This window comes from Columba livia, chromosome 1, assembly GCF_036013475.1.
Source record: "Columba livia isolate bColLiv1 breed racing homer chromosome 1, bColLiv1.pat.W.v2, whole genome shotgun sequence".
Classification (NCBI taxonomy): Eukaryota; Metazoa; Chordata; class Aves; order Columbiformes; family Columbidae; genus Columba; species Columba livia.
The window spans coordinates 116,424,695-116,448,086 of record NC_088602.1 but is presented as its reverse complement, the minus strand read 5'-3'; the positions used below and the strand labels follow the sequence as shown (position 1 = coordinate 116,448,086).

The window sequence follows — 23,392 nt, the reverse complement described above, 5'->3', positions numbered from 1 at the left end:
TCGTATTTAAGAGACAACTATTTTCCAATTGTTCATGCAAAATAATAGCATTAACAGTGTATTATTCTAACCTGGAGTCTTCCACCACAGGATCTCACAGAGTTAATGCTAATTAATTAGTTTAATGATAACTCTGAGAAAACCAAAGTAGAGTTTGGTGCCCAGTGTTAAAATCAGTAGAACCCCACAGTAAGCAGGAACACAAATGTGGCCCAGAGAGCAGAAAGTTCTACTTCAATGTCTGTTGCAATCAATGACAAGACCACCATGAAATCCCAAGTCTTTCTACTGACTCAAAGGGAAATTAGTTCAGGGTTTTGCGGAACTGCTTATTCCTTCCAATATTGGCTGACTGATTACAGCAAAAATGTTTCTTTATTATTTATGTTATTTAAAAGACTTTTCCTCATAGCAATTATCACAATCACATATATAAGCAGGGCAGAGATACCACAAAGTCAGAGAATTTCCCTGAAGTCGGTTGTATGTTTTCCATAAGATAGAGGCATTAATCAGTAACTTGATTCTCAACTCTCCTAAGCCAATGAAAAGTACTCTACAACATAAGATTTTGAATGAAGACCTGTTTTCCAAAAGCAGAAAGATTCTTTACCTCTTTTGAACACAAGTATTTTCTTCTTACTTAAGAGATTTAAAAGAGAATGATTTTGGTATAAATGCATGTGAATTCACAAAGGCTGTGAAAACTGGTTATTAAAACATGACATTTCATCCTGCAGTGATTTAAAGGGAATTAAAATGTAATAATGAAGAAAAAAAATATTCAAAGTTAAGATACACAAACCACCAAAACCAGTTCTTCTTGTGCTTTTGAACTTTCAGTATTTTTGACACACGATAATTTTGTGAAGAAAAATCAAACCAGTCCCACTAACATGTAAGTGATTTATACAAAACAGGTGATAAATGAATCCACCATACATATGTAGTGGTTTGCCTGTTAAGGTAGATAGCTCATTCTGAAACTCACTGACAGTTTTTACCCTGTGGAGCCATAGATCTGCTTTCTCTCATCACCCAGTGTGGTGGATGCATTTGCCCTCCTCCCCCAGCCAAACCAGCAGCAGTTTGTTCCAGGCTCCAGAGGAGGTAAAGGCCTGAGCCACAGACAGGCCAAGGACTCCTGCCAGGTGACCCACAGGGAAGCAGAACGGCACTGAACGCCGGTGGCTTGTGGGTGCAGGGAGTCTCATGCAGACTTTTCCTACTGTATGCAATTTGACTACAAGTCAGCCACTTCATTCCATAAATATGACAGCCTGGGTGAGCCCACTCTGAGCTCTCCCTGCTAAGTAAGTGAGTTGTATGGCAATGGTTTTACTACCCACAGGTCAGTGAATGAGCCCAATTCAAGTTCAATATTAAGCATTTAGCTTAAGTGTGTGCACACCAAATGTAATGGATTATTTAGAGATATAAGGTCGTATGATTTTTAATAAACTCTTTGATTCATGTTACTTGGTAGACTAGATTTGCTAAAATTTTAAGCTTGTATTTACCAAAAGCAACTGCAGAATACACTAAAGGCCTGCAAGATAAAGTCTAGCTTGCATTTTGCTGGAAAAAATGGAACTGATTGGGAAAACAACGATCCAAGGTTAACATGGAGACATTACAGACATGTGCAAAGCACTTCGCTGAGAAGAAAGGATTTATCCAGACAAAACAGCACCTTCAAGGATATGGGCCAAAAACAATGTCTACAACTGAACAAAACAAAGGCCCACGTGGAGTCAGAGAAAAGGGGTCCAATGGGGAGCAAAGGACCTGGTGGCGAAATATTACTATTGGACTGAATCTTGGTGTGAATGGTCTGTAAAGGTATAAAAGCTTGTAGTTTTCTATGCTGGGGCAGACCTCTGTGCAGGTACCCAGCTTGAGCCAGCCCTCCTGCTCTTCTACTCCATTAACTTTTTATTTTTCTAAGAATTTTGTCTCCTGAAAGTCTGCTCTGCATTTGTTTACTGGGTCTCACCTGAAAGTTTGCTACTGGAGTTCTAAAATACAGATTTCAAAGTGGACGGTTATCAGGGAGAGAAGTATCCTGACAGTTTGCACTGTGACTAATACAGTCTCGTCTGAAAGTTTGTCTTGGGAGCTCCAAGACACATCCCCCTGGAGTGAACAGTTATCAGGGAGGGAAGATGCCTGAAAGTTTGTTTCGTGAACGGGTACAGGAACCTGGAGAGAAGTTAAGCAGCATTTGGCTTGACTTATTTCCCCTGTGTAGTAAATAATAGAGTGAACCTGCCACTGAACTCTTTTAAGTCACACTTCTCTCTAAGAAATCTAAACATTGTTCTGCATCAAGCAGAACCCTAAATTACTTTCCTGTGACACCCAGTGAGGATTAGCAAGTTGTAATGCATTACCAAATGTGTGATAGCTACCATTTATTTGTAAAGCTTGTGAACCTTCCAAAAAGAGATCCATCCAGGTAGTCAATAGCTGATTGTGAATTGTATGTATTGTGAGGTGTGGATTGCCTTATGAACTTATATGCTGTTCCTAGAGGAGGGTCAATGCTGTGTAGCATTCCTCCTAGTCAGGATGGGAATGCCTACCTCTGCTCTAAATTACTGTTCAATTCTTAAAAGTAATGTACCATGCAGTAGTGGAGCCTTGGTTAGTGTGGTAATAAAAAGAAGCTTAATTGGAAATTCTTTTGCGAACTTACACATACTGTGCATTATTAGCCTGGGGTAGGTTATACTCACCTCCATTAGTTTTTTGACTGATAGAACACATTTACATTCTGCAGTCTCTGTAAGTAGAGGATATGTGTTTCCCCACCACCAGCCCTGTTATTTTCTTCAACACCCTTGTACTTTTTTCTTGCTCCGCTAAAACAAGCTGATGTAACAGTCTGGTATGTATTGCTTAAAACTACTTCAATTTTCTTTAGACCAGTTGGCTGCCAGTTCAAATGGATTTGTTGAAACAATGTGTTTTTACCAGGCTCCACACACTTCTTCTCTTAGCAACGAGAGGTTCTGACGTTAGCAAGCTTATTTTGGAAAGCTCTGCTCTGTTCAGTGTGGGATCAGAGCACCCCAAGGGCTTGTAGTCAACTTCATAACTTGTAAATTAATTGCCAAGCTGCAGAATCCTCCTAGAGACAAAGTAAAGATTAGTTTTCTCACTTAAAAAAAAAATCTGTAAATATGGGAAATAAAAGACTTAGGGTAAAGATTAAGAAGCACTAGTAAGTCCAATCTTTAGTTTGCTGTTGATTTACACTGACACATTAAAATCAAAATAGTCTTAAATAACCTAATGGCATTGAGAAGCCTGTAGCTGAAATTAAGCAGTATATGTTAAAAAATCAGTAGGAAATTCTGGTAAAAATGGACTAGAATAGTTGTACAAAAATAATAGATTTGAAAAAAAGAAAAACAAGAAAAAAAAGTGTGAAACTGTATCTTGTCACTTTACTGGCCCCTTAACTCTTCAACTCTTCCTCCCCCTCCCCCCAAATCATATGAATAAGATTTTATTTGTGAAATTGTTTGCAGAAGGGACAAAGCTAGAAATGCACACAGATGTTCCTGAGAATTCTCAGTCTGGGAAAGCTCTCAAAGGCTTTCAGAGCTTGTTCTGTGGGTCTCAGGAGAGGGGAATGAGAATTTAGATAAGAAAGGAAAGAGGAGAGAATAAATCCTAATAATAAGGGACAGTAATAGTACACATTTCAATGTGATTTGAGCGTGAATATTCACATACCTAAATTTAAACACTTGCCTCAGTTATTTTGCTGAGCTAGACTTAAATGAGGACAGCCCTGAATAACTGAGAACTGACAAGACTGCATGTGAAGGAAAACACTCATATTGTGTGTCTGAAACTGTATTTTGGCTGCACCTCTAACTTTCATAGATATTATTCATGCCTGAGTCTTAATAATGAGTTTGACCACCAGTTTGGGCCCCCCTTTGGCCAGGCTTTGATCATGCTTAGAAACAAAGTGCACTTCAGTTCCCAATGACTTCAGCAGGATTTAACAGCACTGAGCATTTTATAGGTGTGCACAGTGCCATGACGAGACCAAACCCATATGGAGCATGTGCAAGATGTGGTCTATCAGAACTGGAAAGAGGTGGTCATTCTTTGGGAAGAGGAATTTGAAACAATCAGATGTTGCCTCTGGTGTGCCATCAGATGTGTTTCCCTTTTATCTCCATGGTGTGTATATATCAGCATCTGCGCTAGAGTGGGAGCACACCTGATAAACCCTTGAGGATTCTATGCTCATAGGACAAATATTGCTATGGAGGAGACTTACCGTCACTGTCTGAAAACAAAGCAAATTAAACAGGAAAATCCTTCTAAGCTAACCTTTTAAAAGTAACTATTTTAAGATTTAGTGTTACTTCAGTTTTACTCAATTTCTTTTTTAAACATATAAGACTGAGAAAGTTATTTTAGAATAAAAAGAATGACAACAGGTATTTCCAGGACTTTTAATGTGTGAGCTACTGCACAAACCTACAGCTCCAGCTGCTGGCAGGTTTTCCTGGATTTTCTCAGCCATATGAGTATGAGAAAAGATGAAGGTGAAATAGCCCTAAGAAAACATACTTTTCTGCATAGAAAAAAACCCCAAACAAACATAAATAATAGTAATAAATGTTAATAATTTTTCTTATATTTTCCTGTATTTTTCCTATACTCCTGTATGTTTAGAGACCATCCAGCTCCCCTTTTCAGGCTGGTCTTGCATAATGCAGCCAATGGATCAACAGGATGTGTTACTAGCATGGCACAAATCATAGGGTAGGCTGGTACACTGAGTCACAATGCTGATGCGCACAAAGTATGTATATGACTGATCTAGATATCGTTAAAGTCTCCTCCACCTGGCTGCCAAGGGGAATGAGTAGATTAAAGGTTTCAAACTAAAAGGTAAAAAAAAGCTTCTAGTCTAGATAGAACTCATTGCTTTCATTGTCTTGTGACAAAATAAAAATGCAAATGAATTCTTGCATATTGGAAGAGTGGACTCATGCCACCTGTCCAAATGATGAACTAAACACACAATGAAATCACAGAAGTTGTTAAAGATAACAAGAGCAGTGACAAGGAATAAAATACATTCCCTGAGGAATAAATTAGTAAATAACCAGAAGCATTTTTTCTTATATAATTATTTCTTTTGCGATTTTTTTTAATAAAAGACTACTATGAATCTATAAACAAATGAAATATATTTCAGTACACAGAATAAATATATAGTTTTAATATGCAGGTAGATATTTGTTGCAATTAATTTTAAACCAACTCTAAATCATTGCTTTGTTAGACTGATACTTTCTGTTAATAAAGAAAAAAGAGATATAGCAATTCATTCCAATTGTGTTAAGCATTACTACTAGAATATGTGCTACAATAATAGTACTGATCATGTTATACTAACTTTTTGAACTAATTTTTCACCAACAGATTGCTGATGAGCACTTCATTTTGCTTTCTCAAGAGCAGATATTCCTTTGTCTGTAGAAGTTCATTTGAAAGTATTCCCAGTAGACATCTCCTCAGGCAATATAATGCTGAGTCCTAGGAAAAGAGAGCAGTGGTTAATGTGTGTGCTTTGCCAAGGTACTAAGTTGATGAGAAATGTGCAATTTGTCTAAATACGGAGCAAAGCCTTCCATAACTCAACACATTAAAAGGACTTCTTTTCCCAAATGTTCTGTTTCCTAAATGAACTAGTTTTCTTGTAACAGGTTAATCCTATAAATTACTCACTTAAGCGAACTATCTGTTTCTACAAGAAGATTCATTAAGATTAATAAACTGTTATTAAAGGTAAGCCTTACAATTTCTTGGCTTGCCTTGCTTTTCCTTTTTTTCTGTGTATGTTTTAATTTCCTTCTAAATTTGCCAAATCTGAATCATTTGTGTATTTCTGAGGATGGCTTGATCCTAGAATGGGATTATTTTTCAAACTGAAGCCACAGAAGTTTGACCATTATTGAGACAAAAGCTAAGGAATAAAATATGGCCCCTAGTATGTCTATAAATAATAATAGTGCTTGAAAAGTCTTATGCATAATGTATTGTTATAGATGTACATACCTACACAGCAATAAATGCTGTTGACCTTTCTTCCTTGTGCTTGAAGAAAGAACTCAGTATGAGAACTGGATAGACAGTGTTACCATGAACATGTCTTCTGAAACCCAGGTTAGAATTTCTAGACATTTGACTGTGTTCAAAATCTAAGAAAAGTGGTTTGTGGAGGCAATAAGAAAGATGTGGGCTTTTCTCTTAGGAGTCTGCAAGCAGTATAGTACTGTTTTCACAAAACTTAACTATAAACATAAGCAAACTAGGAGGAGAAATGTTTTAAAATAACTCAATATCTGTGTTTTGATCTCACACATATAGGAGGCCCAAACTGCCATTTTGGGTTTCACTATTTCCCCCTTTATAGCTCTCCACAAGAGAGTATTGCTCCAAGACATCCAACAACTTTTGAAATAGGACATTTAATCCTTTGAAAACCTGATGAGCCACTCCAGCAGAAGAACCCAGCCAAGTCTTCAAATTAAAGGGCTTTATGAATCGTTTCTCAGTGAAATTGCCAGAGGATTAGATCCAACTCTAACCACCTTAACTCTCCTTCCTGAGAATTCTGCTTTTCAGTTTAATGAATTACAAATAAAGAAAGCACTCTGCAGTGTTTTATTAAGAAGCTTTTAGAAGCAGCTCAAAATGTATACAATCAACAGAGCCCAAGGTGCAAGTGCAACATCGAGGGTCATATTTGGGAGACTGAGAACATCAATACCATTCTTTTCAAAGCTGGGAATAAAACTGACCATATCTGAATCTCTGGTGTTACAAAAATCCCATGAAACCTGCTGATAAAACAGTATCTCTGGAACTAATGCTCATCCACAAAAAAAGAAATATAAGACTGCTACTATAATACTTTAGGTTGTGGTTTCATAGCACCTATCTACTGTGGGTGCTCATTGATTCTTTACTGATAATGGAGAAAAGAAACTGTGTAGTTGTTTTCCCCCCAGATTTCATTTTCAGACACAGCAGGTGAGTCTACACCTCCACAGAAGCACAGCCAGTGGCAGCCTGGGTACTGTAGGACTACACTGTGAGGCTGCAGGCTCACACCCTTCTGACAACTCACACGAAAATCAGGATAATGACATCTAATGAAATTTCCTTTTTTTCTGATTTTGTGGGTTGTTAATCCTACAGTTTGAAAATATTAGCTGCATTAACATAACTAAAGAGCAGAAATTAAGCTGGAAAGATTAGGAAATATCAGAATTACAGCTGATTGAGTAATGTTCCTCTTGACCCTATCAGGTGCTTGTAGTATGACTTAGTCTTTAATTGCATGATCAAATACTATTTTCTGCAGTAACCCTACCTTATTTAGCTAATAGGTCAGCCCCGTTCCAAGGATTGTCCAAGCTTATGTAGTTACAGATGTTGCTAGCTTACATGTGGAACCACAGTTTCTCATACCTTAGTTCTCCACATCTAAATTGGGTATAATAATACCTTGCTGTCTCACTGATGTGTTGTGAAAATAACTTAATTGGTGTTTGTGCATCACTTGGCAACTACAGAAGGCTACAGGAAAGCCCAGGAGGAAAATAATAATTTTGTATCTAGGGAAGGCCTTGAATCACATGCATTATACAGGGTGTGGGCACATTTTGGACAATGGATAATAAACAAGATGTGGAAAGAGAACAGATCAGCAGTGGCATCAGATATCACAAGTTGGCTGCAACTGATCTTGGCAGGTAAGCAGATCCTGGCTCATGTACTTGAAGCAGAGGAGAGGAAGGAGCAGGAGCACAAGACGTAAACCAGTTCAGCCTGCACACTGAAAAGCATAGACATTTACTGGAGGGAGAAAAAAATAACATATATGACTAGGGAAGTAGAAACTGCAGTGTAGCAGATACATTATTTTGCCATTCTGTGGCTTTTGAGTGCTAGAGCTTATAACCTAACTAGGGTTCTCTGAAGATATTTTTCTTTCTTTTGTATATACATAGGTTCCATCTACTCAGACAAACCTCTTAACTCTGCTCTAGATTCCTCTTTGGCAGTCTTTAAACCGCCATGAAACCTCATTCCACAGAAACAATCGATAACTACTAGCCTTCAAGATCTATATCATAATCTCAGCTAACGGAAACCTAGCTGGTCTTGCAGCAGTCCTTGGAGTTTCTTAACTAAGTCTTTAGTCAATTATGCAGGTGAGATGACTGCTGAAAGAAAACCTCTGCAAAAGCTGAAAAGCCCTACAAAAGCTTAAGGTGTCTAACTGAAACCTCTTTGTGATTGTAACTTGCCAGATGGTTTCAGGTGAGTCTCACTCTAAGAAGTTCAGGATTGTAGGAGACAAAACAAATCCCTAAAAATTCTCTTGTTTTTCAGAAAGCCATGGGCAAAGCCAAAGGCCGTGTCAGAAATACTAGCATGAAAATGCTAATAATATGACAATATGACAAGGTAATAAAATGAATGACAAGGTAAGCTGTTAACTTTTGCACCACTTTTAGATATCAGTTGGACATAAAATGTAGTCAAACAGTCCAAACTGTGTGAAAAAAAAACACATAGGGTCATTGGCTTATAAAAAGCTGAGAGAAGGAGAAAAAATGCTCAATATGTTTAAAAGCAGTGTGAATTTCATCTCAGTTCTGTGTTTTATATAACTCTTATGTAACTACATTTAATCTTACTTATTTCTCAATAATTCTGAGAAACACGTAAGATGACTATCTGAAACATGAGCTTTATTTAATCTCTTTATTGTATTTCTCTCCAAGTCTACAGACAATTCTATACTTTCCATCACATTTTTCATATTTGTCTTACATAGAGTCACAGCTAAAAAAACCTATGTAGAAATGAAAGTTTAAGACAACCAATGCTTCATAGAATCATAGAATCATTTCATTTGGAAAAGACCCTCAGGTTCATCAAGTCCAACCATTCTATATATTAAAGGTGTTTTTATAATTATTTGTGGCAATTATGTCATTCCATGAACATCAGTTATGGTGCTGTGAGTGGCTGGAGCAGATTCAGGTGGCAATATTTTCTTCATTCTCTGTACCAGAGCCTGCATCACTGTTGACAAAAAGGCAAATCCTGTATTTTAAAGCTTTGTGTCAGGTACAGCATGTACAGATCCTAGCATGGTTTTTCCATGGAAGAAAAGATGGAAACAAAGCAAAAAATGAAACAAACGGTAATCTTCCCCTCTCTATTTTGTAGAAAAGAGGAAAAAGTCATTGTGAAGCTGCTATAGCTTTGCCTCTGTGTTCTAGCAAGCATTTCTGCATAGCAAACAGGTCAGGGTTTCTCTGATGTTCACTGTGTCTGGCCCTTCTCCTGCTCTTCAGCAAAGGGATATATGAAAGCTGAGGAGGAGTGTTAGCCCAGGTGTGAGCTGAGAGATGATGACTGTGGGTGAGAGCCAAGCTGGATGGAAACTACAAGGAAAGCTCTGGGGAGCCAGGCTGGTGGACTCTGGCCATGGCAAAGGGAGAAGCAGCGCTAGCGAAGAGTGCTTCTCCAGGGGCAGCATTCCTGCAGGAGTCACAGCCTTGGGTCCTCATAGCAACACAGTGCCCAGCAAAACTTCCCAGTGTCCCAGCACAAGCAAAGCCAGTCAAAGAGGTTGTCTCTGTCAATTTGTCTGTCTGTCTCTGCCTGAAGATGGTGCTGCTTCTATCCTGAGCCTGACTGGAGTTACAGACAGGACGAGTAAAGGAACTTTTTTGTTTCTCTGGTCTCTTAAACACAGTAAAGTTTAAGCAAAGTCATTTTAGTTTTGTTTGCCTACTTCTCACATCTGAGTTCTGCTTTTAATTTTTATACTTTTATTAATAGCAAGGAAGAAGGCAAGGGAAAACCAACAACAGAAACCCAAGGTCTAATAAAGTCATTCGCATCCTAAAAAGTTCTCTCTTTTGAATGATCTATATTAATGCTTTTCTTCTGCTATGTATTTTACTTAACATTGTATTTCAGAAAGAAAAGAAGTATGTCAGGTGTTACATAGTGGATTTAAAGTCATATTACCGCACACTTAAAGGGAGTATGTATTTACTGGCTGAGGTGGGGGGGATTTCAGCTTTCAACTACTGTATCTCAGTAGCCCATCTTGAGTGAAATATCTTACCTGTTTCTTCCCTGAGTAGATTTGGTTATGGCCCAACATATAGTAGCTAAAAATCCATCTGGAAAAATACCTGCTCATTCATCGATTCATCCAACTTGTCTTTGCATTTTGAACCTACTATCTGAAGGATTGTTCTGTCTCTCAGGAGATGGATGTGGAAATGCAGATCAGAGTGCCTGAAAGCAGAATCTGGTCTAAGGGAATTACATGGCAAATAACTGAACTTTAAGCTTACATGTCTTCCACAAATACCTTCACATTTATTCTTTCCCTGCACTGCTTCAGGTGTTTGCATTTTTATTCATCTATAAGGATGTAGAAAGTTGTATCAAAGCATGATTTTCTTACTTAAGTAAAAATACAGTGGTATAAATTTAGCATTCTTCCTCCCTGGGAGGACTAATGAATAGGAATTAGTTCTCTTAGTTCTATCAAGTAGTCAAGTAACTAAAATTTTTTCAGAACGTAAAATGATTCCTCTCCTATATCCTGTCCCTGACAGCATTATTTTCCCTGTAGTTCATATAATCATAGAATCTTTTAAGTTGGAAAAGACCTTAAGATCACCTTAAGATCATCAAGTCCAACTGTTAATCTAGCACTGACAAGTCCACCACTAAATTGTGTCCCTAAGCACCACATCTACACACCTTTTAAACACCTCCAGGGATGGCGACTCCATCATTTCCCTGACCAGACTGTTCCAATGCCTGACAACTCTTTCTGTGAAGAATTTTTCAAAATATTTGATCTAATCCTCCCCTGGTGCAACTTGAGGCCATTTCCGCTTGTCCTATCACTTGTTACTTGGGAGAAGAGACCAACCCCCTCCATGCTACAACTTTCAGGTAGTTGTGGACAGCAATAAGGTCTCCCCTCAGCCTCCTTTTCTCCAGGCTAAACAGCCCCAGATCCTCCAACCACTCCTCATTAGACTTGTGCTCCAGACCCCTCATCAGCCTTGTTGCCCTTCTCTGAACTCTCTCCAGCACCTCAGTGTCTTTCTTGTAGTGAGGGGCCAAAAACTGAACATAGTATTTGAGGTACGACCTCATCAGCATCGAGTACAGGGGGACGATCACTTCCCTAGTCCTGCTGGCCACACTATTTCCGATACAAGCCAGGATGCTGTTGGCCTTCTTGGCTACCTGGGCACACTGTCGACTTATGTTTAGCTGGCTGTCGATCATCACCCCAAGGTCCTTCTCCACCAGGCAGTTTTCCAGCTGCTCTTACCCAAGCCTTTAGCATTGCATGGGGTTGTTGTGATCCAAGAACAGGATCTGGCACTTGGCCTTCTTGAACCTCATACACTTGGCTTCAGACCAATGATCCAGCCAGTCCAGATCCCTCTGTAGAGCCTTCCTACCCTCAAGCAGATATCCCCCTCTTCTTTCTTCCACGTCTACTTTCTCTGACTTTACATTTCAGAGAAGAGGCACATATGCTACAGAGGAAGAGATCCCCAAGAACACCAGTGTCACCAACTGTGAGATTAGCTGTGCATGTCAAAGGAATAGTATGAGCAGTTACTTTGCTCTTATAAAAAGAGGGACCTGTAAGGGCTATAAGCTAACTAGCTGGGTAAGAAAAGTGAAGAGAAAAAGTGGTCTCCAGCCTGTATCTCCACACCCTCATAATGACTGAAATACAGGTGCCCTCCCAAACACATCTCCCTAATCTCCTGCAGATTTCTGATGCCTCTCCTCACTTCTCTTCCCCTCTCCTCTCCTCTCCTCTCCTCTCCTCTCCTCTCCTCTCCTCTCCTCTCCTCTCCTCTCCTCTCCTCTCCTCTCCTCTCCTCTCCTCTCCTCTCCTCTCCTCTCCTCTCCTCTCCTCTCCTCTCCTCTCCTCTCCTCTCCTCGTTTCCTATAACCACTCTAATGTCTTGCTCTTTTTTAAACTCACAAGCCAAATCCGACTTTTTAAATTTGGTGTTTGTTTACTTTATGTCATATGTTTAATCCCTGGTGTTCTTCAACTCTCCCACTACTTTCATTTTATGAAGCTCGTTTGTAAGGACTGCCCTATTAGGATGTGTGGACTAAAAGATAATGACGCCCAGGACACTGTGTATGATAGCACTGGGCTCTGCCCATTTTGAGCACACAAAAGTATCCTTGCTGCCAAGTGTGATGACAAGAAGAGTGGCCCTGTTTGCACCTCTAAACCCAAAACAGGGATTCCACTTAGACATATATGTGTATCTATGTGAGTATTAAGATGACCCATTCCTGTTCCATGTCAGGTGCTCCAGCCCCATAACTGCTTCCCATCCTTGACCTTTCCATCCAGGAATCCATTACTTATGCCACATACCCCTGCCCACATGTAGCCACTTTCTCCAAGTTGCTGCCAGCAACATTTCCTTCCTATCCCTACCTGAGCACAGTCCCCAGTTCTTGGGGGAGTCCTCCCTTCTTCTAGAGCTAGTGTCCTCTCTCCGATCTTTGCAGCCCCCAAGCCTTTTCAGCTCTATTTTACTTATCCTGTAGCAGGTACCATCGCTCTCTTTTAGTCTTTCTGTGCTCCTGTTCATTGCAAACCATCATATTTGCTTGTCTCTGCTCTTGGAAGCAAACTGTTCAACCTTACTTTGGCAAACTTACATATTTAGGCAGAGACTTTGCTGAACACTAGTCCTTCCATATGGGATTGATTCTGAAAAAAACATAGAGAAGCAGGTATTATACCTTCTTTTTGTCTTCTGTTCCATAATGGGTTCCTTTTCTGCTTTCCCCTTTCCCTTTTCTGTTTTCTCCTTTTCCCTTCTTTCTTATTTTCTCTTCTTTCTCCTTTTCTATCTCCTTTTCTGTACTCTTTCCCTTCTCTCCTTTCCCTTTCTTTTGATTTTGAAGATATTTTTTGTTATCTTACATCCATTTCCAGCTCAGAGTCTACATCAGACATTGCAACTTTTGACTCCCAGGAGAATCGTGAGAAACGTGTGAAAGCAAAGACTTGCCAGTAATTTGAATGAAATGCTCTCACAAGCTCACCCAAAGCTGGGAGATTGGATTAGCTTTCCACATGCTTTTACAGCTGGTTATGAAGCAGCCTTAGCTTGTTAGCTCTGCTAGGTATATCAAATGTGTTTCTGTATCTTTCTTGACAATTTGTGAGTGTTTCTAGTTCTCAACAGTAAAAAGCCTAATAGGAGTGAACATTTGTAATATGATACAGCACTCCTCTACCAATGATAGCATTTTCCTCTCTGTTGCCAAAAGGATTGCTTTGAAAGTGAATTTTTACAGTGAATATAAGTGACATTGTCCAAAGGCATCAGATGTAGAAAATGTTTTACAGAAATATAATGGCAAGACAGATTAATAAAATAAAATAAAAACACACTTAGCAAGGCTTTGGCAGATTTAGGCAAAACTGAGTCTCTTTTTTTCTTTTTTTTTTTTAACAAAAAATGCATTTATAGTCTCAGAAAATATTTTGTCCAAATATCCTAGGGCAGTTTGTCCCCAAACAAAACATTTCATTGAAAACTATAGAAATATTTTGCAGATGTACTCAAAGTTTCCCCACTTCTACTTCTGGCAAAGTGAAACTGAAGAAAAGAACTTCACAGAGTTTGAGCTTTTTAAAATAAATTTTCTCATGCATCATTTAATTAATATTATTCAGCCAGTTCTACCAAAAAGGTAATGAGAATACTGATTTTAGAATGTTGACATGGTGCTAATAAGTATGTTTTGAGAAGTCTATCCTCTTTTACAACCGTAAGTCAAATGAACATACAAAACCAAGGGAACAGTCATTCTTCAAAGAACAAATCAAAATAAAAATAAAGTTTTCAGTTAGCCCTAATTTTATTTTGCCCTTAATTATTTTAAAATAGTTTTTTAAAGAAGAGCTGAAATAACAAAAATAAAAATAAGAAACTACACACTTGCAAGCAACACTGACATGCACAGATTACTCTGAAGTCTTTTTTTCTAGGAACCTTTGCTCAGGCAGGCATTGGGGGAATCGTGCTGCACAGAAAGCCCATATGACAGAACCTGAGACCTGTCCTGCTCCCCATGTTCACTAGAAGAGCACAAGTCTCAGCTGCACTAGTCCCTCAGTTCCCTCCCTCTCAGTTCATCTGTTCATGCAAGAAAGCCATCAGGTTTGCAGCACAGTCAAACTCAGTATTGCACAGGGAGAAAGAACAATGACAGATGAGCAGAACAGAAGTTTGGATGGGAAGAAGGAAACAGCATGAAGAAGGAAAAGGATGGTGGTCAACCAGCAGAATGGCCTGACTCTGCAGGAGACATCCACTGGGTAATGGGCAAGAGCTGTTGTCCCCTTCTTGATCCTACAAGTCTGAGACTCAATTTACAGCAATTTAAGAACTCTTCATCTTGGCAGAGATAAGCTAAATATAGTCACGTGATCACTGAAGATTCAGGCCATTCATGTTGACTCCCCAGCTTAGCAGTAAGTGAAGCAGGGAGTCACTAGCTCCAGAACTGCTGATAGCATATGCTGACTGAGTATCAGTTTTGATGTGTGAGGTTTGAGTGGTTTAAAAGGCCAAGTGTCTACCAGATGGACAGAAAGAGGAAGAAGAAAATCCAGAGAAAGACCTGGGGTCTGATGAAAATAATCATAATGCATTTTTCCAGGAAATGTTCATCTCCTGGCTATGGAGAGATTTTTTGCTATAGTTATTTCTCATTTTGAGGAATGCCTCACACAGGAACAGGGAAATGGCACTGCACTGGATCTTTAGTACAGTAGCAAGGGCTCTGCCCCCATGTAGCTGCATTAGAGATTACTGAGCTGGAGAACACGGAGCAACAGTCTGTAAAGATAATGGACAGCAAAGATGAAGTCTATGACCCCTATTAGGTCTTCTCCATTCCTTGCGCTAGGGTACTTACCAACCAGTATACCCCATTTGTAGGGAGCCAAGACCGAACTCTTATTTTCCTCTTTCAGTTGGCATGGACTCATTTTCTTGGAATAATTTAAGATGCTGACTACCAAGTATATCATCTGGCTGAATACTTCATTTATAGCCCCACCCAAGTTTCACAACTCTGAACATAACCTCTTGTTTTGTTAGGAGAACTCCCATCAAGTGAATTGCCTGGAGTTTCACAACAAGGACTTGACATCTGCATAGTTTTCCCCATAATCCATCCTGCATAATCAGGAAGTAAAGCCTTGTCATCTTAGATCCTGCAGTGTTTCTGTCCCATCAAACCCTACCACAAACTAAACAAATCGATACACTATTTTTCTTAATAATGTCAAAGAGCCTGGGAATTTTTACTTGCCTTTATGGTCTTGAAATCAATGTAACACAAAGAGATACAACCTGTTCCTTAAAATCATGTTTATTACTTGCATGGACTAATTGCAAGTTTGTCCTGCAACAACAGGTAATTTGTAAAGGAAAAATTGACTTTTTTCTTCCTTTTGGGGAGCTATTGTTGCTGTCTCCAGATGAAAATGAGTTTCTTAAGGGAGTTAATTATCAAAGTCATCTGTAATATATTAGCCCTTGATTCACTTGTGCTGCACAACTGTTACAGAGCAACATCAGCTGATGTTAATATATAGTTTTATTGTTTGATCAGCCAAGAGTTTGATGCAATTTTAAGTATAGATGATGTCTTTGTTCTGGTAACAAAATACAATAGTGCTTTGTCTGCAATTACAGAAGCAGGAAAAGTGAGAGGAGTTGTGGGTGGGTGGTGTGACGGTGTGCACTGAAAAGAACACCATAAAGGGTCGGGACTGGGAAAGTTCTCTGAACTACAAGGCATAATATAAAATTGTGTAATGGTAGGGAAATGTAAAAAAAAATAATGAAGGGTGTCTTAAAGCCGCCAGTCTTTTCATGTCGCTGGTTTTTAGATCTAGTTACTGCTTTTGTTTAGATATCTGCATGTAAGTGAAATAGTCTGCAGGTAATGGCTAATTAAAACTATAGCATCCTTCATGCTGGCAATTGTATGTTTTGTCCATGATAAGTCATACTTTTAATATATTGAGGTCCAAATAAAAAATAATACAGGAATATGGGAATGGGCTCAGAGAAACAGAACAAATGTAATTTACTCTACTGTGCTCTTTCTCTTCATAATTAATGCTGGATATTTCACAGCAAGAAAAAGAAAAAAAAAAGAGAAAAGCAACTGCTCCAAACTCATAAATAGGCTGATCATCTCTGTATCTTTATGCTATAAGGGATTACTTACAATCCGATGATTCAGATCAACATGATATGTAGTGTGGTATGAGTAAAATGAAAATGGGTTTGAATCTGGTATTTGATACCCAGTGTCAACAAATGTGGGAAAATTATTTGTGAGTCAGAAGTTGTGTAAGCAAGCAAAATAATTGTGACATCTTTCTCTCAATTGATTACAGGAGAGGTACTTGATGTTCTAGTACCTAGAGAAGGCATTAGTACTATAATATATTAACATATCAGGCAGCAGATTTAACACAAAGGAAGCAGTATTTCTTTCAACAAATAATTAACTGATGGAACTGACTGCTGCAGAATGTTATGAAGTTCAAAAGCTTAGGTAGCTGAAAAGGAGTTAAAAATTTGCTGAAAATAGATCTACGAATGGCTGTTCGGGAAAATAGTCCAGTCAGACCCCCTGGCTCAGGAATTCCCTAAATATCTGGCTGCTGAGAGATGGTAGACAAAGTGACAGAAAGAGTCACAGTATCACAGTATCACAGTATGTTTGGGATTGGAAGGGACCTCAAAAGATCATCTAGTCCAATTGCCCTGCTGGAGCAGGAACACCTAAGTGAGGTCACACAGGAACATGTCCAGGTGGGTTTTGAATGTCTCCAGAGAAGGAGACTCCACAACCTCCCTGGGCAGCCTGTTCCAGTGCTCTGTCACCCTTACTGAGAAAAGTTTTTTCTCAAATTTAAGCGGAACCTCTTGTGTTCCAGCTTGATCCCATTACCCCTTGTCCTATCATTGTTTGCCACCGAGAAGAGCCTGGCTCCATCCTCATGGCACTCACCCTTCATATATTTATAAACATTAATAAGGTCCCCCCTTAGTCTCCTCTTCTCCAAACTAAAGAGACACAGCTCCCTCAGCCTTTCTTCATAAGGGAGGTGCTCCACTCCCTTAATCATCTTCGTTGCCCTACGCTGGACCCTCTCCAGCAGTCCCCTGTCCTTCTTGAACTGAGGGGCCCAGAACTGGACACAATATTCCAGATGTGGTCTCACCTGGCGGAGTAGAGGGGAAGGAGAACCTCTCTCGATCTACTAGCCACCCCCCTTGTAATACATCCCAGGATGCCATTGGCCTTCCTGGCCACAAGGGCACAGTACTGGCTCATGGTCATCCTGTTGTCCACCAGGACCCCCAGGTCCCTTTCCCCTACACTGCTCTCTAATATGTAATTTCCCAACCTATACTGGAACCTGGGGTTGTTCCTGCCCAGATGCAGGACTCTACACTTTCCCTTGTTAAATTTCATTAGGTTATTCCCCTCCCAACTCTCCAGCCTGTCCAGGTCCCGCTGGATGGCAGCACAGCCTTCTGGTGTGTCAGCCACTCCTCCCAGCTTAGTGTCATCAGCAAACTTGCTGATAGTACACTCAATTCCCTCGTCCAAATCGTTAATGAATATATTGAATAATATTGGCCCCAGTACTGACCCCTGAGGCACTCCACTAGATACTGGCCTCCAACTACACTCCGCACCATTGACTACCACTCTCTGGCTTCTCTCCTTAAGCCAGTTTGCAACCCACCTCACTACTCTATTGTCTAGACCACACCTCCTCAACTTAGCTGTGAGGATGCTGTGGGAGACTGTGTCAAAGGCTTTACTGAAGTCAAGGTAGACCACATCCACCGCTCTGCCATCGTGCATCCACCTTGTTACATTCTCATAAAAGCCTATGAGGTTGGTCAAGCATGACTTACCCGCGGATGCATCCCATCTGGACCCATGGATTTATGGATGTCCAGACTATTTAATTGCTCCCTAACCCAGTCCTCATCAACTAAAGCAAACTCCTCCATTGACCTGGCTTCATCCGGGGTCTCAGGGGTACAGGGCTCCCCAGGACAGCCTCCGGCAGAGTAGACTGAGACAAAGAAGGCATTCAGTAATTCTGCCTTCTCTGTATCTTCTGCCACCAGGGCACCCACCCCGTTTATCAGTGGGCCTACATTGCCTCTGGTATTAGTTTTATCTGCTATGTATTTGAAAAAGTTCTTTTTGCTGTCCTTGACCCCTCTCGCCAGCTGTAATTCTAAGGAGGCCTTGGCTATCCTAGCTGCCTTCCTACATCCTCTAACAGCAGCCTTATATTCTTCCCAAGTGGCCAGCCCCTGCTTCCATGACCTGTAAACTCTCCTTTTCTGCTTGAGCATACCCAACAGATCCCTATTCAACCATGCAGGCCTCCTGCCTCCCTTCCTTGACTTCCTACGTGTGGGGATGCTCTGATCCTGAGCGTGGAAGAAACAATCTCTGAATGCAATCCAGCTATCTTGGGCCCCTTTACCTTCAAGCAGTCTTGCCCATGGGATTTCCCCTAGCAATTGCTTGAAAAGGCCAAAGTTAGCCTTGCTAAAGTCCAGGGTTGCAATTCTACTTGCTATTCTGTTCCTGCCACCCAAGATGCTGAACTCCACCATCTCGTGGTCACTGCAACCCAGGCAGCCCTCAACCTTTACTGCTTCGACCAGACCCTCCTTGTTAGTGAGGATGAGATCCAGCAGTGCACCTCTCCTAGTTGGCTCCTCCACCATCTGCATGAGTCCCCTGTGCTTTCTGTGTTCTAAAAATTTTAATGTTTTTCCATCTACCACTATGCATTGGTGGAAAAAAGATGTGGGGCTAGACACAGTGTGAAAGGTCATTTCTGTGGTCTTGTTATAAAGTGAGGGAGCACACAGCTGTGAAATCCCAAGCCTAACTAATAATATTGTTTGACCAAGCTTATCACACTTGCTTCAGAGTTTTGTGGATAAGCACGTTACCTACCTTCGTGGTGTTGGACTTTGGAGGATTTGGTATCTTCCTGCCTGTAAAAACAACTTGCTGATTGGTAAAGACGTTTTCCATTTTTGTATCTGTTTGTCTCTATCTCCACATCACAGAAGAGAACACGGACCTGCAATTAGAGATCTTGCTAAAAAAAAAAAAAAAAAAGAAAAAACCTTCCTCATTTGTGTTATTATGTTAGTGTGAACTGTGGTGTGAACCATACACAGTAAGCTACTTAACTTGTCTCATTGAGGTAAAATTCATGCTCGTCTAGAAAACTCCAGTCTATTTTGAGCTTTAAACTTACAATATATATTCACAAATACTTTATTAATATTTTAGTGCCCACTCTGAATTGCTGCTTTCCAATCTGTAGAAAAGCGGACTATGAAGGCCCTCAGACACCTCTCTTTTCTGTTACCTGGTGGTTTTTTTTTTTCTTACATCTAATATGTAAGGGTTTTGTCGCAGTTATCGACGACGTTACCTCAATTCACCGCGACACCGCTGGCGTGTCCGGCCGCCGGCTCCGCGGGAGCAGCAGCGCCCTCTGCTGGGGCCGGGTTCAGGGGCTCGGTCGGTGCAATGAACACTGGAAAAGGGACGTCCCAAAAGGACGACGCTTTCCCTTCCGTGCATTCCCCTTCTCTGTTACTCCGACTGTGTATTATAGAATTGGGGAATTCTGGATCATTTTACATCGCTTCAAACAGAGCTGGAGGAGGACTCTGAGCTGGGCTGTGTTGCGTAGCTGGGCTTCACAGGCTTCTTTTGGGTTAGGTTCCTGCTGCAGAGTCAAAAGGTTTTTCATCATTTCTGTAGGAGTGCTCAGAGAAAGAAGTAACAAACATCAAAGAAATAAGCAGTGTAATACTGACTTTGAGAATCTTTCTATCTTTTTCTAAGCATCTTTTGGAGATTATGTGAAAATAATTTCCCACATAAAAGGAAAACCAGCAGGATAGAAATGAGGCTGAAAGGTTGCTTGTCTGTATAATATCAAACACTCTGGATTTGCATGGAGGCTTAAAAACCAGGAAGATGGATCCAGCTGGAGCAGAGATAAAGCTTTTAAAAATACTAAAGAAATTATTTAACTAAAACCATGTAGTGAATGGAAAAGACACGTTAAGGCCTTGCAAGTACCACATTGTTCAGCACTTATTGATTGCTAAGGAGAGGTTTGTGAAGTTGCAGAGATTAACACAGTAAAGCGAGATGCAACCTAGTATATAAAAAACCCAATTATATTGCAAGCATATATTCTTTTCCCTTGCTCAAGAGAAAGACAGTCCCTGTAGTCTCCATGGTAAGAGTCGCAACAAGGGCTCACAGACTAGCATGACCTTAAAATATTTTTCTACTAGTGCAGTAGAGCAAATTATCTTGCAGGAAGAGTCTCAAGCATGACAGCCAGGAAAGGGGAGGAGAAGAGGGAATCAGGATTAAAGATTTAATAATGGGTTTTTTCAATCTTGGCAGAAGCGCCTCTTCTGTGGTGTCCAGAGTCTCGACCTGCGGCTGGAATGAGGGATGAAGACAAATGGAGTGACTGAAGAAGAGGAAAGGAGTAAATGGAAAAGAAGTGAGAAACTGCTTTGTGAAAAGTGATGAATCAATGGTCTAAAAAGGCATTTAAGCAGCCATTATTCATGATAAAATACTAGACCTTATAAGTGATGAATTGACATGTTGCCAAACACTTTTTTTCAGGGACTGACAGAGATGCTGAAATGCTGAATCCCCACAGCTTCTAGTGGCTTTGACTGGACTTCTGAGCCTTCAGTATCTGAAAATCAGTAAAAAAACCCCACAAAAACTCCTTGTTTCTTAATTAACCCCAAAATAACTTGAGAAGAGGAAATTAGTTTCTGTAAAGCTGAAGATTCACAAGGAAGTGATACATGTAGCTGACTCCAAGAAAGTGTGTTCAAAGTCAGACTAGGGATGGGTATCATTTATTAGCACTGCGGAAAAGATAGTAAACCCACCATGAGTGCAGAATTACGAGTCTGTCATGAACAGGAGGAGTTAGACAACTGTTGGAGAAGGAGTGACTGAGTGTTGCAAGAAGTCTTCAGAATGCAGACTTGATTGGATACTAGGAAGATGCATAGTATTGTGTGAAGACAAGAAAAATGTATGAAGAAAAGTAAGTTAAGTATAATAACAGGTATCCAAGAAAGTTCATAAAATATCACAACAAATTACAAAATAACCCCTATTTGGGATTATTAAGGCTCATCCAGAACAACAACAAAAAAAGTAAGAAATGGTAGAAAGCTGTAAATTTTTGTTTACAGAACTTAAGTTAGAGGGGAAGAAAGACAATGAATGAGATTGTATAAGTAAGATGGAAAAAAAAAGTTAGCAATAAATGTAAAGTTAAGTAAAGGGTTGAAAGAAAAGGAGAAGAGCAGACCACTTGAAGATGTTTAATAAAGTGCTTTGGTAAAAGTACAATATTTGTATAAAATATTCAAATGGTAATTTGAATCATGCCAAATGGTGTGTGTGGTGTTTAGTCTTAATTAACTTCAGGGTTTGAGTAGTAATAGCACTTACAAGCAGAATACCACTCTTTTGCTGGGAGTATATGCACAGCCTACTATCTCCTTGCTAAAGAGCAGTTTTGATCAGTGCCCTGTAAATACTGTTCAAATGAATAACCTTGGGAAATTGCAGAACCAACTTTTTTGACAAATTACAGATATGCTACCAGATGACCGGTATACTTCAGTCTATGCTGATAATGTGACAGTTCCTGTAATGATTTGTTTCAGAAAGCTTTTACTTCATGAAAGATACGTGACTCATTCAGATGAGATCAAATTGTAAATTACTTATTCACACTGATAAAAAACCAATGAGTCAAAGGCAGTGTTTCAGCGAGCAAATGTTCACCAATAAAAAAAGAAAGATTCCACTTTCTAACCCCGACCTTCAAATGCTGACTGTTCCTGTGCACACCACTGCATAAAAAGTGTATAAAGAAAAGATCTCAAGGCTTGGAAATCTATTTCAAATGTTTTTAGCATTTGCATTTTCTGAAATTTCTCTCGGAGTACATTTGTGTGTTCGGTTTCTTCTGTGAAGCAATTTCTGATAAATGCACTATTCCAATTTCTAAAACAACATTTTCGACTGCTGGTACCATGGCTATCAATTGGATAGGAATATGCTATCTAAATGCAGTTTCTGAAAAGTATTACATTGAAACGAAAGGAAAATATGTGTTCAGTTCTGCGTAGCTATTTTATTCTGAACTTTATTAAAATCTTTCTGCATGGAACCCATAAATTATGATACAACACCTGAGGGACCTGTAGCTGGAATGCTTCATTTACCTTTGGAAGGACGATCCAAAGCTGAGAAGGAGAGAAGTTCAACAACGGATGGATTTTTCATCTTGATTATGTTAATAAAAAAGCACACAAATGTCACAGTGTTTCATAGAATAGGTGGCTGGTTATTTATCTCCACTAAGCAGCAGATCATTTATCATGTTGCATAAATTGTGTTTGTCTCTTTCTTTTTAATAAATATGAGCTTCACAGATCCAGAATTATGCATCATTTTCAGACTCTATCAGGTCACTATGTCCAATAACTTGGCAATAAGAATTTTGCCACTTTTCTACAGAATGTTTTATTTTTCAGAAGATGGGAACAGAAGAGAGCATCCAGAAGGATCCAGAAGGAGACACAGTATGCAGCTACATAACTGCCAACTGACTCTGCTGCTGGGAGAGCTGTGATTCACCAGAGTTTCTGTCTGTCTGGGTCATACAAGAGACAAGCATTCTGGTTGTTTCAGGCGTGAACTCCCAAACCCATTGCCATTCTTAAAACACTTATCCATTTTAAATACCACAACGCAGTTGTCAGCAGGACTGATATAAGTAGAAGGTAAACATATTCTGGGAAGAACAGCTTTATCAGGCTAGTAGCCTAATCCATGGGGTAGGTCATCTCTGAAGATGGAAGAAAACAGGTGTTTCACTTCAAACAAATTTTGCTGTTCTCCTGAGTGTTCTGGGGTCCCTTGGCCATAATATAAAGTGTCTATGTACCTTCCACAACCTTCTAGAAGTTGCAATGATAAGGACAAATGAATTCATCTTAAGTAAACCTAATACTACTGAGACACAAGGCCTCCTGCTAAGGCAAGTATCAAGGACATGCAATTTTTCTGTTTGGAT

General features: G+C 39.8%; 2 long non-coding RNA genes across 4 annotated transcripts; one reads left to right on the top strand and one right to left on the bottom strand.

The window, feature by feature from the left end:
- Positions 1-5,445: 5,445 nt before the first annotated feature.
- LOC110358833 (uncharacterized) lies at positions 5,446-15,154 on the bottom strand. The gene is made up of 3 exons (XR_010474739.1): positions 15,082-15,154; positions 12,808-12,859; positions 5,446-5,574 (listed from the first exon to the last, which is right to left on the bottom strand). It is a non-coding gene; the product is annotated as an uncharacterized LOC110358833 (long non-coding RNA).
- On the top strand, positions 5,569-22,753 carry LOC110358832 (uncharacterized). 3 transcript variants are annotated; one of them, XR_010474736.1, is made up of 3 exons: positions 5,569-7,799; positions 8,443-8,517; positions 20,674-22,753. It is a non-coding gene; the product is annotated as an uncharacterized LOC110358832 (long non-coding RNA). The 3 variants fall into 3 exon arrangements; XR_010474737.1 differs by having other exon boundaries at positions 8,443-8,537; XR_010474735.1 differs by having other exon boundaries at positions 5,569-8,517.
- The last annotated feature ends 639 nt before the right edge of the window (positions 22,754-23,392 follow it).